General features: G+C 36.6%; 1 protein-coding gene across 1 annotated transcript in view; it reads left to right on the top strand.

Annotated features, from left to right (window-relative positions):
• The window catches only part of TMC3 (transmembrane channel like 3), a 283,226-nt gene that overhangs the window by 196,633 nt on the left and 70,469 nt on the right, over nt 1–16,124 (top strand). The window lies entirely within an intron of this gene.

The raw sequence follows: 16,124 nt of genomic DNA, 5'->3' as shown, positions 1-16,124 counted from the left end.
TTGGAATATCAGATTTGCAATAACCTAAAGCCATTAGGAATGGTTCATGAACATTCAGGCATGCATATATAATTCATGCTAACTGAATACATTTATGTGCACGCTTGTAAAACGGAAACAGGTTGCAACTTATTAGTGGAATAAATGGAATTGCTTCTTTATAGCATGTTTTATGCTTCTCTCTAATTTAAAGCTAGATCATTGAAATATAAAATTGGCTGATAATTACAATAAATATTCCTAGAATGTTTCTACTTTCCAGCTTATACATAATCTTTGTTTCTTTTTTAAGCGCTTTTTTCTCTTTTGGATCGTTCAATATATACTATGAGGTTTTCAAATCTATGCTTGTGGGTAAATAGCTTCTAAATGAAGGCTTGAGGGAAAATGTCAAGTTTTACCTGAGTTAAATTATTTTTACTGGAGATTCAATGAAAGGGACTGAATCCACTTCAAAACAGCTGTTGCTCTTAGCTAAATTCCTCCTATATTATTAGATAGCTTTACCAATATTATGTTACTAGAATGAGTTGGGGAGGGATGAAAACAAACAAACAAAAAAAGCATTTTCTCATGTTGTATTGAGTAAGAAAAAGAGTTGAAATGGGAGGTTGTTTCTTTTTCATGTGTAAAAATATCCTGTGTTTTATGATCTAAGTCCTCAAATGGAATAACTCTCAGCTGTACTTTTTGATGTCCATGAAACAATGGAACAGCTCATGCACAATATGTCTTTAGACTCATAAGGCTGCTTGGTTTGGGGAAGTATGTACATCCACAGCTCTACTAAGAGAAACACACAGGCTTTCTTAATATTGTTTCTTCATAGTGTTTAAGAATAAAATTTTTGTGTGGCTGTGTTTCTGAGCTATATTGCGGTCAAAATAATTATCCCTATACTCAAGAATTAATGTGGATCTCAGCGCTTGAATTTTTAGCAGACTAATAAGCAGACATGTAAGTGAATCATTATCAGGGCCTCTACAGGACAAGATGGGTGTGGAACTGAACATTTGCAAAGGTCTTAGCTAGTATCTGAGTCTTATGACCACAATTTAAGATCTTAGTTTAAACTTTTATTTAATTGAAAGAAATAAAAACCACAGTAGACGTTTCTGATTTAGTTCTGATCAGATAGATTCAGAGCATAATGATTTCTTTATTCTTATTTCAAGAAAAAAAATAAGTTATGACATGCTCATTACTTGTTCTTGATAAGTTAACTACTATATTTTGTGATTAAAAACCATGTGGAGGAATGTGGTTGCAAAACCACAGCGTTTGCACAGAGAGCTAGCTAAAGTTAGAGCAATTGGAGTGACTTCTATTGATGTATTTTTTATTGTTTTTCCTCAAAGTGAAACAATTATAAATATTAAATCTCTAAATATTGATATAAAATATAATACTGTTCTTATATTTAAAGGGATGAATGCATGAAGTTTTTTATCTGCCCTTATTTTAACGAGTTGAAACACCAATGGAAAAAAGAAACAGAGGAGAAAATTCTGTGGATTTTTTGAGATTCTGTGTCAGATGGAGCTTTGCCTTTTCCTGGTGTCGGGTTTCATTTTCAGTACTTCTCTTTCCTCCTTAGAATGAAAATGTTAACTAACGCTTCCTCCCTTACTTAGTCCAGCTTTATCAAAGTCAACACCCGAAGTTCTGTACTACACAGCTCTCCTTTTTAGAAATGTTCCAAAACATTCTGTTGTTATTTTTGTCTGACAGAAATCTATATGTCTTACAAATGCTTTCTTATGTTGTATTAATGAAGGCAGCTAACATGGCTACTACGTGGTTATGGTGGACAGGAGACATGAATGTTTACAGAAGTGCTGAACTTTGAAGGCTGGCCGTGGCATACTACCTAACTAGTAATCATTGCAATAATCACCCTAGTTTTTCTATGTCAGATTGGTTAATAACAACCCAGGATTACACGGCCGTGAGACTGATGTCTAGGTCAGACTACCCAGAATGGTTAGAATTTTAAATCCCTTACATTAATCCTTTTGGTGTATATCATGAAAGTATAGCCTGTAGCTGTCAAATTACATATGCACTGTGAGTGTAGTCTGTTTAAGTTCAGGACTTAGCATCATGTATTCCAATTCAATTTATTTTTATATCTCATCTTTCACACAGAGGGTCTGAAAATGCTCAACAGTGAGAGACAGAATAATGAGATAATGCTTTACAGAACTGTGTAAAGTGTCTTGCATATAGATAGCAAGCAAGGCAGAGGTTGGATTTCAGTGAGAGAAGACAGTTGCAAATTAAAAACAGTGGTAGTATAAATACAGAGCAATTCTGATAAATGAGACTTTAAAGGGTGTATGTTACTTATGGGAGGAATAACACAAGGATGGAAAGGTAAAAATGGCATGATAACCTCTGCCTGAAGATGAACTCAGAAAGTTACTGAGGGGCTTTGAAAGGACATCAGGATTCAACTGTGAACAAATGTAAAAATGAAAAGAAAAAAAAAGATGTTAAGGTTCATTTTAGACAAAATTAATCCCGGTCTGAGCAAGAGTCACAGTGATGTTATAGAAATAGAGGGAAGCAGGGGGGAGGGTAGCGGATGGAATCAATATATATGAGTGTGGTGAGATGAGTGGGTATCTTGGATTGAGTGTTTACTCCCAGATTGTTTCACATCTAGGACGTGATACTTTTCCCATTTCTCCCAATATGCAATATCCGGCATTCCAAAAGCAAAGTGAGAATTCCCCATTGTGGGATTTAATCTTTTTTTTCTTTTTTTTCTTTAAGACACTGCCTTTCCTGGACTGAGTCTCATGAATTGTAGTAAGGAAGTAACACCAAGTTCTTATTTGAAGACAGTAGCAGTAGAATCAGGGAGAATATTCAAATTGCTCTACAGGAAAATCAATGTAATTTAGATTCACGTTCCTGAACCACCTTAGTTAACTTGTACAAATCTTCTAACGTAGACCAAATTTGAGTTGAGGACTACAAATACATTTACACTAATTGCATAAAACTGATGGGCCAGGCTGAAACAAGCATAGATCAGGAAAAAAAAATAATATATATATATATATATAGTTAAAAGCATAGAGCCTTAAGCAGTAAAGAATGGAGATGCTACAAAACCAGAAAGTAGAAAAAAGCTTCAAATGTTTTTTGTTCTTTGAGGACAGCACAAAAGACAGATTGTTGGAAGTTCTGGGAAGGACAGACTAAAAACCAGTGCTGCCTTAGGAGAAGAGAGAATAATCTATGTCCAATAATAATTAAAAAAAAAAAAAAAAGGTAGGGATTCAAAGTGAGGGGGACGGTATTTGGGAAGAGGATATCATCTCATCTCCATTGAATTTTCAGAGAAATAGGCAATGAGAAGTGAAATGGTGATTAGGTAGTTAAGGCCTTTTAAGGTTGTGAGTAGAAAGAGCCAGTGAAGGAAATCATGAAAAGCGAGGGATGGAGAAAATGGAATGAGAACAGGATGGTATAATGGAGAAGAGATTGAGATTTAAGAGGATTCAGTGCTACCTACTGTAGTTTAATTATATTATACCATAATTACATTAATTACTTTTCCACTTCATGTTTTTAGGCAAAACGTTATGCTAATTCTAGAAGAAAAAAATAAAGTTGTCCCTCTCGAATAAACAGAGTTTTTAGAAGGAGACTGAGGTTTCTGAAGGGATGCAATCAATCCATGGTGAGCAATGAGTAAGTGGATGGATCTCTCTGAAGAGATGACTCTCTGAAGAGAGGTTGGATGCACCTCTGGGCAGCCTGCTCTAGTGGTTGGCAACCCTGCCCAGAGCAGGGGGATTGAAACTAGATGATCTTTAAGGTCCTTTTCAACCCAGGCCATTCTGTGGTTCTGTGAAGAGGAGGTAAGTCCTGTTCCAAATACTTCCAACCGACTGGTTGTCTTTGCTGACCTTCACTCAGCTTCTGGAAAGACTTGGCTTTAGAAGGTAACCTCAATCTGATTTGATGAGATGTGTAGCATCTGTACATAGTTTTCTGCAAATTTTTGATACACACCTTAACGTGTTATAAGATTGTATAGAGTGCTATGAGATTGAATTACAGCAGTTGCTTTATTCCTAAAGAGCCTTTTATATAAATGAACTGGCTGGAAATCTTAGACAATTGTGATTTTTTCCAGAGATGAATTTGTCATAGGACTACAATAAGACTAGTTATTAAATATTGTTAATATATTAACTACTAATAAAAAAGTCAAACTGTTTAATGTCATCATGATTTTTAAAAAAATGACCCTTAACATAAGTCTTGACATAAATTATAATTGTTTACACAGCCCTCCCAGCAGTCTACTAAATGCAGCTTGCCACTCAGAGTTTTATAGCTGTTCTGCTTGAGACAAGCTATTCTTTTACATGTAGTACTGGGCTGTAATGCAAATTATCACTATAACAGGACATAAATAAACCCTGTTTTTTGCATCTTTTAATTATATCACATATGTTATAAAAATAGAAAATATTTGAAAAGCTATCATCTCACATGAACCGGGCAATCTTTCACATTTTCTCTATCTCTTTTTTCAATAGTTTTCCCCTAGTTGTTTTAAAATGTTAGCATGATATGAAAGGTTTCATATTTAAAAGATTTCATCACCTTTAAATGACATTAAATGGCTGAGCTTAGTTGAACACATGCACTTTCTGCTCTGTGGGGTGATTAATAAAATATGAACTTAGCACACAGTATAATATTGATTTCTCTGGGAAAGACTGGATTGGTATTAGGTAATGTTGTTTCATATGGACAGCAAATGACTTAAAAGACCTTCTCAGCTTTTTGATACTCACACTGTACTTTCAGCACTTCTGCAAATATATCTGTACATTTTCTGTCTGACCAGAAGTAGTGTACCTGATACATGTCAGAAAGTTGGTCAGCATTTGCTTTGTCTCTCTTTGAAATGCTTAAAGTCATCTTTTGTAATTTAGGGGCTTGGTTACAAAAAGCCGTGATATAGCCTCTGATATTCAAATAAGAATGCCCTCAAACAACACAGCCATGACTTTCTTATCTTCCGGAAAGAGAGTTTGAGAATGTTTGGTCTGTCTTCTGGGGAAAGCAAAACCTTAGCTTTCTGTTCTGCATTGCTAGTCCAAGATCCAAGCTGTATTTCTATAAAAACATGAGCAGATTCAGGAAAGTGTGAGGGAATACTTAAAATTTCATTAATGCAAGGGCTTGAGAGGGAAGTTAGAAGATTTGTGTTAACTTCCAGAGAATGGTGGGTCAGTTTTTCAGTATCCATTGATACTGAATTTTTCCTAAGCAATTCTGTGTTTAAACCATGTCGTCAAAGGACCAACTATAAACAATTCTTCTTTGGTAATGTCTTCTCTTTACTGAGACTGTAAGTATGCTGTGTAGGGTAAGGGACCATATAAATGAGAATTTCTATTGTTTTTGGAACCTCGCAGTTTTGCAGTGAGCCTCAGCCACTGTTAGGGTAAAGTGGTCATATAAAAGAAATGTTTTACCAGTGGATAATGAAAGCCTAGCAGGACAAACAGGATGGAAATGTGAGAGTTTGGAGATCTGCTCAGAGGTGAGTGGGTTATAGAGGGCTATAGTTAGATAGGGATAAATTTTGGCATTAGGGGTACCTGTAATTTTGTAAATAGTGGCCTGAACAAATTCCCTCAATAAAGTCTGGGCATCATTATAAAGAAGCTAGTAGAGCTGAAATGATGGAACAGATCTAGTAATAATTGAAAGAGAATCTTCAGTTTGTGATCAATAGCTATTAGACCAGATCTTTTCTGACTTCAAAACATTTGACTGTTCGTTTCCCAAAGGGTCTGCTTCATAAGCTGAAAAACTCCAGTATTTTTGTTTTCTTTGTCATGTAAATGAGCATGTTTGGAGTCCTCTTACACGAGATTCTTAAAAACATGAAAAAGATTTTCCAAATATCAAATCAAAACACCTAAAAATGAAACAAAACAAACACAAAAGGCCTAGATACCACCCCCACCCCTGCAGCTGGGAGACCATTGTAGAAATATAAGGAGTGCAGAACCACATCTTTTTTCTTGGTAATATTCTAGTAATATCCTCATTGACTTTTTCACTGTACTTGTATTTACTATATATTTATTATATATCTGCAGTGCATAATGTAATATAGTGCAGAGTTTCTTTTGCCCAGATGCAGGTGTAGTTAGACCCCCAGATAACATTTATCCGATCAGAACTTTGCTGAACCCAAACCTTTGCTGAACCTGATTATTTTCCCTCTAAACTGAATGAAGTAAACATGCTAAATTTTTTAAGCTCCTTTTCCTTAAAGACTCAGGACTTAAATCAGGTTCATCAGGTTTGTTGCTTTACATGTGAAGATTAGGATTGGAGTTACTTTGAATACGAAAAACCTATGGATAAAAAGCTGACATATTGGAATTGGTTTAACGATTGGCAGAATTCTGTAGGTAGTAACTTAGTCCATGATGCTTAAATCCTTGAGACCACCTTGTACGTTAAAATAAACAACCATGTGCATTTCCAGCTGCACATTTGTCCTGTAAGTGGTGGATGTGTTTTGAGTGTTTTCATAGTTCTTTCTGAAAAGTGGGTTATTTACTTATTACATATTTAGAATAGTCTGAACTGTCTTTTCTGAGACTTTTTTTGAAAAACATTGATTTTATTTTCCTTTCATGGTCAAATATGAATATAAATCATGACACAAGGGATAAGTTAAAACTGAATCCACTAAGGGAGGTATTAACTCCTACAGAAAAGCTGTGGCAAAACTTTCTTTTTACTGACTGTCTCATTCAGAAAGTCTTGAAGCTTTCGAAGTGGTCACATACTGCAGAAGGCATGTGATAGTATTGTCCTGGTTTGAACAACCTGAACTGCAGATGTCTCCTGCTTGAGAAACTCAACCCTTTTGCTGTTTGGTTGTGCAAGCCATCAGGTTGTGCAAGCCATGAAATTCCTTACACTGTGGAAATGTCAGGTCGAAATTTGATGGGCTGCAACTACCAAAAGGGAAACTTGAAGAGGATGCTATGATTAGCACTAATATTCTAGAAAAGACACTTTGGGATCTTTGACCTTGTGCAATTAAAGGTCTCTCTTTAGTATCTGCTTCATCATTTAATGTCCCCGGTGCCTAATATGCTGGTGCTTTGTTTCAGTACCAACTCCAAGGGAAGAGTGCCACCTACTGAACTACCAGTTCTGTTTTCTGCAACATCTGTATTCACCAGTTTTCACCCAAAATACTAAATAAATCCTGTCTTGCTTATTGTAAGAATTATGAGAGGATAAAGGCCTTTACGTGGCATGGGCATATGTAATGTTTTTAATCTGGATGAGATTACTACAGTGTAATAATGCACCCTGCATTTGCAAATGTATTTTTTTTTCAAGTGTGGACATTGGAACTTGTATTTTAACATGCTAATTATAAGAGACTGCAATAAAAGTGAAATTAATAGCAACCCACAAAACATTACTATTACCTGACCCTGATTCGAACTCTTCACTGCTATAAGTGCTAAAATATACTGATTTCTTCAGAAATATGCTAATAATTGATGCAATATTTCAGTCTGTGTCACATAAAAACTAGAAATGTCCTTTAAAAAGAATTAAAACAAAACTTTGTGCATCCGGCTAGATGCTCAAAAGCATATCATTGAAGTCTCTCATGCAAAACCTTTCAATTATCCTTCCATAAATATGGATGGAATAAAGTATATATTTATTCCATAAACTCTTCATTCCAGCATGACTGCAATTGCAGATCTTTCTATGTTTTTTCCTACTAAAATCTTTCTTTTGGCAAAGCAGAGGGGAAAAAAAAAAAATCCATCTTTGGACATGTGTATTTTCATTTCCAAAGAAAAAGAGGACAACTTCAGTTTTGTAGAAAAACTGAATCTCATGGAATGAGTATTTTGAATGCTTTCCAGACAGAACTTCAAAGTTTTTGTTCAAAGTTGGTAATTTGGATTCCCATGTATTATTTGGATTTAGAGGATGACTATAATAACAGCATGAAACCAGCCCAAGTGTCAGAATAGAAGTCTTCGTTTTACATGCCTGTGCTTGAAGAAGAGATACTGAAGTAGAGATTAAAATAGGAATAGTGAGTCTTTCTGATGGGGTGAAGTAGTTTGAGAATTTACATTTTTTTGCTAATATTTGCATCACAATCCCTTTGTGACCTCATATAAACAAGATTCTGCATCTGACAACTTGAACTCTTTCCTTTAGGAAGTTACTGGACCATTTGTAAAATTAAGATGGCTCATAGTTCATGTCAATTCATCAAAATCTTCCACAGGCATTCCCTCAAAATTTGGCAGAAAAGACAACAATGGGTATGAAAGGGAGTGGGGGGAGAATATGCACAAAAAAAAAATGCAGAGAGAGAGAATTCACATCTGTTGTTTTTGTGTTGTTTTGGTTTTTTTTTCCATTGACAGGATTCCTCTGTCACTTTGTGAAGTAGACTGTGCTGCCCCATGAATCCAGCCTATCACAAATTTATCTCCAAGTAAAAGCAGCAAAATCTTGTTGTCCGTACCCCACCCCTCCACACCCCTGGGCACATTTTAATATTTGTGTTCCTTTTTATTGTGTAGGGTATTTTTAAAAGCCCTGAAAGTTTGCAATCAGTATGCTTGAAGTAAATGCACAAGTTGTTCCAGGTGGCGGATGGTTCTGGATGTTCCACTCATGGGACAAAGCAGGTTATAACTCGGCCATAACAGAACTTACTTGTATTTCTTCGTCTCATTTTTTTGCATTTAATAAAGGAATTAGCTCATGGATCCACTCTTGTTCCCTTCAGGCAATCAGAACCATGGCTCTAGAGCTGTACTGTGAGGAGGGTACAGAGGATACCACGGTGGAAATTAGCCAAAATGTTCACCCCAAGCTCAGCAGTCTAGATAACTTCAAATCTGTGTTCCCATCATGTCCTGTTTTAGCTCAACTTCATCAGAACAACTTTAGGCATCCTGAATGGTTATTTTGTTTTGGAAAAAAACAGCTGACATAACCATTCTTATTTTGTGATGAAGCAGAAAATTTGATAGAAACAAGCTGTTATAATGTGCTTTTAAGCCTTTTTCTTTGCCCTCCTCCATAGTTTCCAACCTTGGATTCTTTTCAGGTGAGTTCTTCCATGCGTGAAAGCTGACAGGTTTCAAAGGCTGTTCAAATAGCTGCTTCTGACAAGAAGGTTGCCTTTCCTGGCATGCATCGGCTTCAGATGCACCAAATATTAACCATCTTCCACAGGGATCAGGACCTCAATTCTAGAAAACACTGAGGCATCCATACACTTGTAACCACAGTGAGATTACTCATGGGCTTAAAGTGCTTAGTACCTGGCTGATTCATGGTTTAATAGGAAGCTCTTTTTACTGTAAAGAAAATCAGTAAGACACTTGACTCTATCAGTTGTTAGGTGAAGTTCACTGGTAAAGCTCTTATCCCCAAACAGCCCGTATTTAGAGGGTGATTATATTCACAGAATTCAGTGATGATGAGGAAGATTTTTATGCACATTTTTTCTTTTATTTCCTTGTATTGTTTTTTTGGAGATGTGTCTGTTCTGATTATCATAAATACGTAGGTTGCTAGAAGTGTTTTTATATGTCATGCTTCTTATTGTATGCAAGAACAAACTGATGCTTTATCCTTTTCGCAGCAAGATGTTGCTGAGTATAGATGGTGCAGAGCATCGGGTTTCATGTGTTTTCTTTGTTTCTTTGCAGAAAAATGAAGTGACAGGTGCTTAGCCTCATTTTTCATGCTAGCTTTGCCATGCCATTTTCACCAATAATGAAGGCAGCTGCCAGAGCTTGAGGAAATCAGGCGAAAAATTCAGCTGGCAGGTAGACCCAGTCACTTTAAGAAATGTAATCTTATGTTAGCAGATGGTAATTAAAAGGCAGAAGAAATAAAATTTTGTCTCAGTTTTCTGCACGGTTACATCAATTAAATCTGCAACAGAAATGCAAGCAGAAAATATAATTTATTGTCATGTGGCTACACAGTATGATTGTATGCAAATCTAATGATTTGTTTTACAAAGACAATTGCAATTTTTTAAATCTAAGTAGAATAACTGATCGTTTCCAGAGAGTATGTGTATGCTGTAAATCTTCAGTTTTCAATATGCCTAATGTAATGAAAAGCATCTCCTTGTTTTCTATTCATTGTTAAACCTCAAATTAGGGTTCCACTGCCTATGTGCTTCCAGCTTTCAGTAACACCAATTTTAATTCTAAGAGTTCAATAAATCTTAATGTGGAGAACTAATCTAGCTCAGGCCTCAGCAGGAGTACATCCTATTAAGAGAATATCAAAAAAGTGCAAGATTGAACCTGGTAAGAGTTATGATCTAGCAGGAAAATGATGTTAAGGTTGTGACGAGATTCCTAAGGTTTTTCTGTTGTTCCTTCTACTTAAAGACATCTAGTTCTGAGAGCAGAGCCGCATCAGTCTTCATATGTTACTTCTTATAGCTGCTAGGATCATGAACATGTGCAAATCTGTTGAAGTGTGAAATAATTAAAGCTCATTATGGTAGTGACGAAACTGTAATGCTACTGTAGCTACGTCACTGTTTCCATAGCTAGCTTTGATTTGCAGGGGTTTTATGAGTCATGCATAAAAATTCACCCAATTTTATAACCATTCACCCAATTCTGAACATTATGGTATAGTCAGACTTTGAATGATATTTTACTAAATACAGTGATTATTTTTAAGACAGGGAGTTGCTTAGTTCAAAATTGATTGAATAACTAGATGCATATTTTGTAATTCTGCAAATCCAAGCACATTTGGTTTGTGATACTGAAACTCTACGTCCATTCTTAACTCTCTTGCACAGTCTTCATTAAAGACAATGAGAAATAACTAAGATACGTTGCTTAAATATGCTGTCTCTGGTTCTTCTGTCTTGTTGACTGATTGCTGATACCTCTAAGCATAATGGAAATTTTATCACTGTAGCTCCAGTCTAGTGAGACTGGTATAACAAGCAACGCTTTTTAAAATAGATTTTAAGTGCTCAGTCAAATAGAAATGCAAAGACAGTCTGTAGAGCTGATCAAACAGATTACTTCAGATCCACTAGTTAACTCTAGCTGAGTCTGGTAACATCCCTGCTTGTGTGTGTGTGTGTGTGTATATATATATATATAAATAGAAGATCATATAATGATGTAGGATTTTTAATTTTTTATGGGTAAGAATGAGTATTAGTTTTGAATAACAGTCATGGGTTCACATTTATTTTGTGTTTGCCTGTGGAATATCTTTAAACCTTTGCGTTTAAGAAAATGAACCATATTTCATTGAGAATTTGTTTAGTGACTGCTTATGAGAGAAGCAAAACGGGAGGGGGGGGGGAAGACATCTAATGTGTGGGGAGACAACCATACTGCTCTCAGCTGGGCTTGCTTTTCTCTGTTTTTCATTGTGGATCTCAACATTTGCCTTGTGGTCTCTGGTGATGGGCATTCATGTCTACAGTTCCTGTTACCATCCCTTGGTATCCTGGATGCTAGCTGGCAGGGTGAGGAAGAGGTGAATTTCAGTTATTCTGGGTCTTAGGTGGTGCCTTTTATATCCACAACAAGTAACAAATCTCTTGGTAAATCACTGAAAGAGCTGGAATTGTGGGCAAGCAGAGTGGTGGAGTTTGACTTCACTAGAAAAAGCCTTTGTTCATGGTGCCTGAGCCTGTGGATGAGGATGTCCTCTAAAATTCCTAACACCAGCTATTTGCTCTTACCACCATCCTGACCCACAATACTCTTGTTACACAGTTCCTGAGCTCTTTTTCCCCCACTAGTACTTCTATTGCCATGTGGTGTGGTACTCTGTAAAGTGTGTGTGTGTCCAGAGAGACCAGAAATGCGTTTTCCCTAGTGACCTAAGCCAGGTCTAATTCTTGGACTTTGCTGAAAGTCTAGGGCATGTAACCTGTCCTCCCAAGTATCAAGTTTTAATTTCCTACTTTTTGTCACTTATGCCATACCACATGGTTGAGTCTTTAAGCTTTTTGAGTATCAGAGATTACAATGGGACAAATGAATGGAGGAATTAGTAAAGTAAAAGTACAAGTGGATGAAACTTCCTCTGCCTTCTGCCTGCTAAACACTTGATACTATTTCTTCTTATTTCTCCTTTTTTTAACAACCTTTTAATTGTATTTTGGCAACAAGGAAGGTTCTCCAACACTATTAAACCTTTTGCTTTCTCTAGACAGTGACATTTAATCTCTAAGTTGTTCGGCCCCAGGTTTTAGATCTGGGAGCTGTGTTTGTACTTGTCTTTGCTACACACAGCAAGTCTGTAGTAGGCTATGAATTCCTGGGGTATCTGGGGGTGTTCATTATTGTCCAAAAAGCCAGTGCTGCAGCTTTTGAAATTTTGTGTCTCCTCTGAAAAAGGATTATTATTTTATATATATATACCCAAAAGGATAAAAGCCTTTTTCAGCAAAGGCCTTCGAAAAAATAAAAAAAAAATAAAAATGAATGCTATATTTCTCCTGCTGGGACTTGGTGTTGAAGAAGGAAACAGATGCTTCATTTGGTTTCTACTCTCACACAAAAATCAATGAGGAAGGTAATATAAAGTCAAGATTCAGAAAATGTGTGAAGCAAAACTGATGCGCTTATACTGGGCATTCTCTAAAATACTTAAATGTGAATAGGGATTTTCTGGCCTAGTCTTTAAGGGGTCACTTAGAGGGACCTAGTGGTCTTAAAAAGCTGAACCACTTCTCTTGACAAGCTGGGGTTTCTGTGTACTTCACACCTTTCGCAGAAACCACTGTTAAATAAATAAATCTTGGCTCCAATATTAATTCCCTGTCCCTTACAAACCCTCTAACCAGCTTCCTCTTCCATTTTCAGAACTAAAAGATGGTAGGGTTGGGCTGGTTTGGAAATGGCAGGGGTGTTGGGGCTGGGACGGGCTGTGGTCTAAAAACTGAGTCAGGGGTTAAGCAAGCTGTTAAAAAGGGAGGAGATAAAAGGGAGAATAAGAAAATAGTTTGGATTCAGTTTGACGTTTTCTTTTATGCTTGCCCTCAGTCAGCTCATGCAGCAATAGTAATTTCTCAGCGCAGTGTCAGGTATGTAGATAAATGTGACAGCCTTGCCTGCTAACCTAGGCCGCCTGCTAGAAATTATCATTAGTTATTATTATTATAGCTAACTAACTCTGAGTCTGATCCCACTTCAGTGGTACAGAAATGGCAAAAATCCCAGTCGCATCAACAGTGTAGGCTCAGACCTGAAGCTCTATTATTTAAAGAAATCCAGTGGTGATTAGTGACCATAGTTCTGCTATTGTACCTGGGATTTATGTTCTGTTTCTTAATGGAGTGTGTTAAATGAGGAGCTGTAAAATAGTAGCTACTATGAGAAAAATAGTTTAATGTGATTTTAGAGTTTTGATCTGATGTGTTACCAGATGTAGCCTCTCGATCAGTAAAACAGCTTTTCTTGGACAACATTCTGCTCCAGTGGGTAAACTTTAGTAATTACCCTGCCACCACAATTAAAAAATAGAAATAAAAGTCTTATTTAGACTTCTCGTTTGTTCAAGCTGATGAGAAACTGATAAGATGGAGTTTCAGTGCCTGTGACATGTTGTTATCACTTGGCAGCGTTCAAATGCAGAATATTTTAAAATTAAATCTGTAAGTCTGCGCATTACTTTGAGGAAATGTGTCAACAAAATGCTGTCAGCTCTTTGTTTCTTGACAAGCTGTATGGATTTCAGACTACTCTGAACTGTAGCTTGTCCATCAAATCATCAGATGTCCTTTTTTGGCACTATTGGTAGTGTCGTTAGGTTGCTTGGTGGCTTTTTTTCTTTTTTATAAAGAGCAGAAAGAGAATCTGATTGTAACTGAGGCCTCAAATCTGGTCTTGATGGAGTAAAGATGAGCAAGTGAAGCTCATTTTCTGATGAATTGGCAATGAGAAGGGAAGCCCTGAAGACTTTCATGCTTTGCTCATTTGATTTCAGATAGGACTGGGTGTCCTGAATGGCAAGAATGGCTAATTGGAAGCTGCTTCCTTCAGCCCTACAAAAGGAAATAAACTCCTGCAACATTTGTTCAAACTGTTAAATGTCACATCTTGAGGATTCTTACTCTTGTCATTGTAGTGTATAATTTTCTATCCTCTTAAAAGGATCAGCATTGAAATGGCACCTATTTTCCATTCTGAGAAAATCCTCTGCTTGTGAGGTACTTCTGGTTGCTGTTATCTCCACATCTCATGAATTGGCTTGGCTGGAGAGGTTCAGCTGTTCCTAGTTTGCACTGAAAGAGAATATAATACACAGATTCAGTAGGTTTAATATTTTACCTGCCAACTTAATGGATTGTTAGATTGAAGCATCTTGTCATGAGTTGAAAGATGGTAGAGTGCCTTTCTAGGTTAAGTCTGTAGATTTACTTGTGCACAAGTGTTTTATGTGCATCCATGTACTGTGCTTATGGATTGCCTTCTTGAGTCCATAAGCTGCTTTTATTTCCTAAGATCAACGTGCGTGTTCTTCTCAAATAATACAAAACTAAAGACTATTGTATAGGGGTTTGTGGAAAGGAAAGCTGATCTTTTCTATCATATGCATTCTTAAGTTTTGTTGCAAAACGTAGGCTGGCTGAAGATCCTTCATGCGGTTACACTTTCAAGTATATTTACTCAAAATTCATGCACTGTGACTCTATCTTTTGTTTGTAAATTAAATCTGATTTCCTTGCATTCTGTAATAGCCTGCAAGTTTTATTTTTCCTGGCATAAAAGCACTTTCCGTATGTCCTTCAGTTAGTCAAAGGTAGAAGTCTCTCCCTGAGAGAGAGATTAGTTTGTCTCATTGGAATTTTGTACTGCAGGATGACAGTCTTCTCTGGCACAGAGTAAGCTCACCACCATCTACAGTATATGTGAAATCATAATCAAAGACAGGTGCTTTTCCCTGTTATAAATAATCAGTGCTGCTTGCATAGGCCAGGAAAAATTCTTGTTTAGACTGCTCTTACTTTCTTTCTTGGACCTCTGTATTTCCCTTGGCCTTCCCTTTTTTCATCTTTTCTGTCTCTAATTCTAGATAGTTGCCTAAGGAAATAAAAGGAATGGGGAAAGTAGATCTTGGCACACTCTGAATTCTCAGAAGTTTACCCTATGGAGTGAAATTAAATACACATGACATATAAAAGGGAATGGCCTTTTAATTTATAGCAAAAATCCCAGTTCACAATAAATCCGTTCTTTCCTGTTTGTTCTTGTGCATGATGAGAACATGTCATATGCTTCTGCGAAGCTGATATAAAAGCTCTTTGTTCTATGTAGGATTATTTTTTTTGAATTGGTGAATGTTTTTTATATAAATATCAAATAACAATTGTACACTTTTAAATTGGAATTTACTTGCTTTTCAGCAAAACCTAATACAGTACCGTCTATTTAAACGGCTTCTTACAAAGGCCCAGTCCTTCAAATTACAAATAGTCTTCAAGTAGTTGTGAGATATTTGAGATGTCAGGACTCCAATATGAAAGCCTCTTATGGATAGTATTTTCAGACCTCTTGTGGAAAAATTCAGTTCGGGGTAGATGCCAGTAAGAATTTTTAACCTTGGGCAGTGCACAACAAAACACTTTGAGCTTTTCAGCTGCAGTCACTACCCTACCAACATGCATCTTATTTAGATTTTCTGCACTCTTTTCTGACTAAACTGTGTGTGAATGTTTGGCTGTAGTGTTTTGCATTCTAGGCTTCCAAATTCTTGTGCTATTTTCTTTCAAATATAAGTAGTGTGCCAAGGCAAGGACTGTGAAGAGAGCATTGCATGATTGACTGGTTGCTGCTGCACAACCGACATTGAGTTCTAATCCTTTAAATATCTAAGCACTACTGAGGTCAGTTTTTTGCCATGTTCTGTGCTCTTACAGGAGTTTGGCAAGAGCCTGCCATTAAGAAATGAAAACATCATTTTGCTTTGCAAAGAGGCTCAATCAATGTGCTTGAGGTATCAGTTTTACTCCATTAGATTATATTGCTGCAGAAATATGCTTACAAAGTGCCCTGGAG

This window comes from Anser anser, assembly GCF_964211835.1.
Source record: "Anser anser genome assembly, chromosome: 10".
NCBI lineage: Eukaryota > Metazoa > Chordata > Aves > Anseriformes > Anatidae > Anser > Anser anser.
Note: the sequence above shows the minus strand (reverse complement) of the source record. Positions and strands in the feature narration are given on the sequence as shown.